Raw genomic sequence first — 7,417 nt, 5'->3', positions numbered from 1 at the left:
GACGGAGGTCATCGTGGAGCCCAAGACGGTGTCACCACCAGAGCTTTGTGCAGGCGAAGACTACTTTTGTCAGGATAGCTGGTACTAGTTGACCCCCTTCAAATTAGCCCGCCATTGTTGGCTTCCTTCCCACTCGATATTTGGGAAGAGGGCCAGGGCCTCTATAAATAGGACCAGCCACCCACAGAACAAGGGGGAGGAGAAAAGGAAGGGGGAAGAAAAAGAGGAGGAAGAATCAGAAAGAGAGAAGGAAGAAGAGAAAGAGAGAGAGAGGAGAGAATCAGAATCAGGGAGAGAGAGGGAGAAGGGTGACTAAACTCCTCCCTGCAGTTCATCGCCCCGACCAAGAGCAGACCCTCGTGAGGGTGTTCTTCCTTGTATTGTTCATCATCATCAGCCCAAGAGGCAATCCACCACACCACACACTGGAGTAGGGTATTACACCACAACGGTGGCCCGAACCAGTATAAACCCTATGTCATTCGTGTTGTTCTTTCCATTGCTTAGATCTTAGCGAGGCGGAGGGGTGCAGGTAGGTAGGAGGCGAAATCTCCGCGCGCACCCTAGTGTTCGAACCTCAAGGGTCTGCCAAGAAGTCCCTCACCCGCAAGAAGCTGCCCGGGCGCTACCTGCTCCAGCACGTCGCGACCATGCTCCTGCTCCCGCACGTCAAGACCCAGCTGCAGCACGTGGGGACATGCAAGACCAAGCTCTCTGTCACCCAAGGCCTCCTCTGGCCACAGCAGGCTGCCGCGCCTTCACCATCGAGCTACGCAGCGTCGCGTGGCCCGGCAAGTTCAAGCCGGACCTGCCTCCTCGTTACGACGGCACGGCTGACCCTGCGGAGTTCCTCCAGCTCTACGAGCTGGGCATCGAAGCTGCCAACGGAGACGAGAAGGTCATGGCGAACTGGTTTCCCATGGCGCTCAAGGACGGGGCCCGCACCTGGCTCCTGAACCTGGCTCCAGGCACGATCTCCTCCTGGGACGAGATGCGCACCCGCTTCATCGCCAACTTCCAAGGTACTCACGACCGGCCACCCGCCGTGAGCGACATGCGCCGCATCAAGCAACAACCCGGGGAGACCCTGCAGAAGTACATCCAGCACTTCAACAACGCACGCCTCAAGATTCCCAAGGTGACTGAGGAGGCCATCATCTCAGCCTTCTCTGACGGCGTGCGTGATGTCAAGATGAAGGAGGAGCTGGCGATGCATGAAGACCTATGCACTTCCTTGGAACTGTTCAACTTGGCGACCAAGTGCGCCAGGGATAAGGAAGGGCGTCTCTCCCTCCTCGAGCTGCCTGCCGCAGACCCAGAAGAGAAGAAGCCCAAGGCCAAGGATGTGAAGCGCAAGGGGGTTGCCGTGCTCGCGGCAGAACCAGACACCAAGCGGGGAAGAGATCAGTCCGAACCTTCCAAGGGCAGCCGGTACTGTGTGTACCACGACCTCCACACCCACAACACCAATGAATGTCAAGAGCTCCGAGCCGTGCGAGAAGGAAGGATCAACCATCGCCCCGACCGCGGTGACCGGGGCTATGGTCGAGGAGGAGCAAGGAATGTAGGACGCTGGGAAGACCATGGCCCGCGCCAAGGGTGGCGCGATCAACCTTGCGAGGATCGCTGGCAAGACCCGCCTCGCGAGGAAGACTGGAGGGATCAGCCTCGCGAGGATCGCCCGCATGGCAATGCAGGCCTCCCTCCGCTACCGCCGCAGCCAAGGAGAAACGAGGACCGCCACCAAGACGAGGGGGCTGGGGGCTTCTAGGAGCCACGCGCGATCGCCTGCATCCTGGGCGGGGCTCAGGCCCCAGCCTCTATCCGCATCTTCAAGCAGTTCGCCCGTGAAGTGAATGCAGTCCTCCCCAGGCTTGAAGCCACGCGCCCTCTCAGGTGGTCGGCGTGCGCCATCACGTTCAGCTCAGCAGATCAGCTCAAGTGTGCGGCTACAGCCGGAGTCCTCCCGATGCTTTGTTCCCCAATCATCAGCAACATGGTGGTCACCAGGACCCTCATCGATGGCGGGGCAGGGCTCAGCGTCCTGTCCGTGGAAACATTCAACAATCTCCAAGTGCCCTACAGCTAGCTTCAGCCAACCAAGCCCTTCTCCGGAATCACCGACGGCTCCACGGTCCCGATTGGGCAGGTCCGCCTCCCTGACACCTTCGGGGCACGTGACAACTACCGCACCGAGCTCATCGACTTCGACATCGCTCACATTCGCCTGCGATACAACGCCATCCTTGGGTACCCTGCACTGGCCAAGTTCATGGCCGTAACTCACCACGGCTACAACGTCCTCAAGATGCCTGGAAGCGGCGGAGTCATCACGGTGCCCTGTGAAGAGAAGGATGCGGTGTGTTCCCTGGAACGAGCCTTTCAGGCCGCGTCACTGGAAGACCCGGATCGCGGAAGCAGGAGGCTTCCTGAGACCGCCCCCAAGAAGAAGAAGACGTTGTCCGGCCCGGCCCCTCAGGAGGCAGGCCCCTCTGGGCCCGTGCCTGCCCAGGGGGAACCTCCTTCTGTCACATAGAAAAGCACGCCCGGCGCCCTCCTCAGGCAGGGCTCGGGGGCTCTCCCCTGGAGGGCCACCAACCTGGCTAGGGTCACGAGGGAGACGCTTAGGCACCACATGGAGGCGTGCTTCGAAGCATGTTTCCCTCAAGAAGGAGTAAGGCAAGGAGAGCCAGGCCATTCAGGAGCTACAGGAGTCAAGGGTCATGAAAGGCGGCCGCCGTCTACCAGCAGTGGCTCCCCATCCAAGCGAGGATGGTGGGCTGCGCGTCTGCATCGACATACCAGGGCTCAACCGAGTCGCCCCTCTGGAGCGCCTCTGGCCCTCACGAGTGGGGCGCTGTGGAGGTCCGCCCCACAGCTGCGTTCGCATGCCTTACGGCTTGCCGAACGTGGCTGTCACGTACCAGCGCTTCATGAGGGGCATCATGGAGGCACAAGAGGCCAGGCGTTCCGCAGCCTTGGCGGAGATGGAGATGGTCCGCAGGGAGCCACCAGCGCCTCCGGAGCCTCCTGAGGCCCCTGGGCCTGGGGCTCGTGAGGATCGGCTTCCGCAGCCCACCGAGTCTGCTACACCAACACCCCTTCGTCCTCAACGTCATCAGGTGACATCTTTCAAGTTTCACTTCCAGCTGGGAGCGCCCCCCCCCCCCAGGGCTGCATTATTCCCAGGCCGCGTGGGTCCGTCCCTGCGGCATGTATCCCTCTTATTTCATGTTGTTAGCTTACCTTGTTGGGGGCGCCCCTCAGGCTGCACGATCCCCAAGTCGCTCGGGCCAAACCCAGCGGCATGTATCTCATTTGCAGTTATTTCCGATTATGCGTCATACCCACCATGCTTGATTATTTGATGCCGGTCCACGGCACCTCTTCTTCTCCATGCCGACCGCTTACACGTTAAAGAGGGGGGGTACCTGAGCATCGCGACTCAGGGCTCTTACTGGCTCTCCAGCCCTCACCCTCTGGCCTTGTCCATGGCATCGCGACCTGGCATACCAGCGACGGCTGAGACCAGCTCGAGGGCCGGGACCCGAGGACGTAGAGTGCCGGCATCTAACCAAATTTGCAGGGACACATCACAAGATAAGGCCCAGTGCCAGGCGCAACCCGCCTAGAGGTAGGGCCCCGTGAGTCCCGCGCTCGCCCACGGGTGCCCAGATACACCTCGCCAGGCCCTACCGTGCCAGCCACGTGTCAGGGCGGGGTTGTACACGCCCCGAGGGCTCCTCCCGGAGGGGGGGCCCTCCCACGTAACAGTGGAAGCACCATGCTCCGTGCTGGCTGACGACACTGGCGAGGAGCGGCTATGCTCGTATACATACGGAAGTGCTATGCTCCGCGCTGGTGATAAACAACTGAGGGTGGCCCCCGGGCCGCATCAACCTCAGGGAGCCCAGAGCCCAGTGTCTAGCCTCATCGTAACGCCTCCCCTCGGGAGTGCCGCGCGAGGGGGCTGCGCACGGGGGCTGCGCCTGGGTCACGCCCAGACGCACACCACGCAGCCAGCCCCCCCCCAGGCCTGGTTCATCGCGCGTCTCTCCCCGAGCGGAGCCAAGGTACGAAGGCCGTTTGAGCGTCAAGGGGGACTCCTGAGCATCGCGACTCAGGAGCCTAACTGGTCACGTAGCCCCTCACTCCTTAGTTCCAAAAGGCTAACGCTGGGTGAGGTATGCGCGCGGCCGGGCTCTGCAGACGTAGAATGGTAGATCCACCCACATCACACCTCCCTACTTGATGTTCGTGCGCCAAGGGGGACTCCTGAGCATCGCGACTCAGGAGCCTAACTTGTCACGTAGCCCCTCACTCCTTGGCCCCGTCCTGGTTTCCGGTCGGGACTAACGCTGGGTGAGGTATGCGCGGGGCCGGGCTCTGCCGGCGTAGAACATAAGCAAGTAGGAAGGAAAAGCGCAAATTTCAAGGAATTCAAAAGCAAATATTACAGTCCACACTGTTATCTCAATGCCAAACACAAGTTTAAATGCCTCCCCGAGGCATGATACATGTGCAGGAATTAAAGGTAGGACATGAGCCGCAACAGAGTCACTTGTCGGCGGTGGAGCAGCGCAGAGTGGGTGCGCCTCATGGAGCAGTGGGGTCGGCAGCGCCTTGCTTCGGCTTGGTGCTGAAGGCCTGGAACTTCCCCAGCAGAGCCTCCGCGCGACCCTTCATGGCCTCGGCAGCGGCAGCGACACGCTCGCCGCTTACTGGCTCCAGCAGGCCGTCAAGGTCGACGTCGGGATCGTGAAGGTAGATGTGGGTGAGCACCCGCGTCAGTGCTGCAGAAGACAGGACACGCGCCTCGGCCTCAGCCGTGGGGACAAGGCCAAGGGAGACATCTTCAAGAGCGCGAACCAGGAAGGGAAGCAGCTTGGCGGGGCCGTCCTCGGGACCAGCCAGCGGGCTCTCCAGGCCGCTGTCGTAAAGCGTCCTCAGCGAGGAGCGAGCCTTCGCCTCCATCTCCGTGAAGGCCACGCGGTCCTCGGCAAGAACCAGGGCCTTGTCGTCCAGCTCGGCCTTCCTCGCCCCCAACTCCTACTCCAGCGCGCCTAGGCGGTCATGGCGCTTCCTGAGCTTGACCTCCCTCTCCTTGACGGCTGCCTCGCGAGCCTTCACACCTTCTTCCTGCTCTTGGCGAAGGCGGACCTCTTTCGCGAGCTGGTCCCGCAGGCCCTACAGCTCGTCCTCCAGCGCCTTGCAGCGACCACGGACATCGACCACCTCCCCCAGGGCTGCGTCACGAGCAGCCTTCGCCTCAAGGACGGCCTGCTTCTCCTCATTGCAAGGCATCAAGGCCTGGACCAGCGCCGCCCGAATCGAAGCGTCGGAGCGAACCCATCCGGAAGCCAGCTCCAAGCGCCCGGCCACCAAGCGAGGGTCGGCGCCAAGAAGATCCTGCCGCAGTCGGTCCAGCTCAGCGACAGCACGATCCAGAACGGCAGAAGGAGTCGGAGAGACAGCAGCCGGTGGAGTAGGAGGAGAAGGCGGCTACGCGGCCACAGCATCCTGAGGCGGAGTCTGCTGCGCCCCAATGGCTGTAGTGGCGGCCGCAGGCAAGGACACCTCGGGAGTCACTTGGGCCGTGGGGGCCGAGCTCGCCCCATCCGGCTCAGTCAGGCCTCGTGAGGACGACCGGGCAGGAGAGCCCGTGCGTCGCGGTCACCCTCCTTCGCGGGCAGAGGCGCTGCCACGGATGGAACCTCAGGAGCTCGTGGGGCTGCTCCGTGGGCAAGATCAGCCGAGGGTGAATGCACCCAGCATCCGCCAAGACCCACTTGCTCTTGAAGCCCTCAATCCTTTTCCCGGGATTCGAGATGGCAATGGCGCCGCCGTACGCGATGAAGCTCGCGCACACAGAAGCAGGACCGCGAGAGGTCCAGAGGTAGAAGTAGTGGCGCAGCAAGGCCACTGAGGGTTGCACCCCTACGTGAGCCTCGCAGTAATAGGCGAAGATTGCCAGTAGAAGGACAGAGTTGGGGTGCAGATGCAGAGCCTGTAGCTTGTAATGGCGGAGGACAGAGAAGAAGAACTCGGAGAAGGGAGGCACCAGGCCAGCAGCAATGTCACTTACGAAGAACGGATAGAAGGTGCTCCCTTGACCCTCAGGGGTGGCGGAGCCGGCCTTGAACACCTTCGCCCCGTCGATGCCCCGCGCCGCCGCCATCCGGCGCAACCGGGCAAGGCTCGCCTCTGACACGTTCGGCGAGTCCAGGGCAGACGAGTACCAAGCTACGGCCGAGGGCTGACGAGGCGCCATGGCTTCCTAGGTCACGCGGTCGGAGTAGATCTGGAAATTTTGGAGGAAGGAAGGAGAGGCGCAAGAAAGGGGATCTAAGCAGCAACCGGAGAAAGCAAAAAGCAAAGCCTAGGCAGATGCCGTTCCTTTACCAACTTGCACGGTTGCTAAGGCGCTCACGTCCAATCAACCGCCACGCGGCGCCCAAGGCCGTAGGCTGTTAGGGTCCGTGGCGCTTCGCTCTTGCCCTTCCGCCTCCCTGCACAGCCAAGTCCGGGCGCGCCTTGGGCCCGGGGGCTACTGTCGGCGTTCTGGGAACGGGGGTCCCCAGACTTGCCTGCCTGCGGCCTGCGGCGTGGCTCAAAGGGGGGCCCAGCACGGCCCATCTTCACCAACACAGACCCAAGACCCTCGCGAGGGGCCAAGCCTTGCGGGGCGGACGATGCGGAGCTTCCTCAGGCACGGCCTCATCAGGCTGGCTCACGAGGAGGCGGAGAGATCAAGGCGGGGTACCTCACGAGGTGCCCGTGACGCAAGCCATGATGACCAAAGGCGCCAGGCGGGTGCCAGCCCGCGCAGCGTCCTCCTTTCCTCTTTGGTGCAAAGGGAGCAAGCGCAGCTGCGGAGTACCGAGGCATCAGGCAAAGGTTTCCATTTCGGTGCAACAAGACCAAGACCAGGAGGACTACAAGACGGAGGTCATCGTGGAGCCCAAGACAGCGTCACCACCAGAGCTTTGTGCAGGCGAAGAGTACTTTTGTCAGGATAGCTGGTACTAGCTGTCCCCCTTCAAATTAGCCCGGCATTGTTGGCTCCCTTCCCGCTCGATATTTGGGAAGAGGACCAGGGCCTCTATAAATAGGACCAGCCACCCACAGAACAAAGGGGAGGAGAAAAAGAAGGGGGAAGAAAAGGAGGAGGAAGAATCAGAAAGAGAGAAGGAAGAAGAGAAAGAGAGAGAGAGGAGAGAATCAGAATTAGGGAGAGAGAGGGAGAAGGGTGACTAAACTCCTCCCAGCAGTTCATCGCCCCGGCCAAGAGCAGACCCTCGCGAGGGTGTTCTTCCTTGTATTGTTCATCATCATCAGCCCAAGAGGCAATCCACCACACCACACACTGGAGTAGGGTATTACACCACAACGGTGGCCCGAACCAGTATAAACCCTG

Source organism: Triticum aestivum, chromosome 4A (assembly GCF_018294505.1).
Source record: "Triticum aestivum cultivar Chinese Spring chromosome 4A, IWGSC CS RefSeq v2.1, whole genome shotgun sequence".
NCBI lineage: Eukaryota > Viridiplantae > Streptophyta > Magnoliopsida > Poales > Poaceae > Triticum > Triticum aestivum.
Note: the sequence above shows the minus strand (reverse complement) of the source record.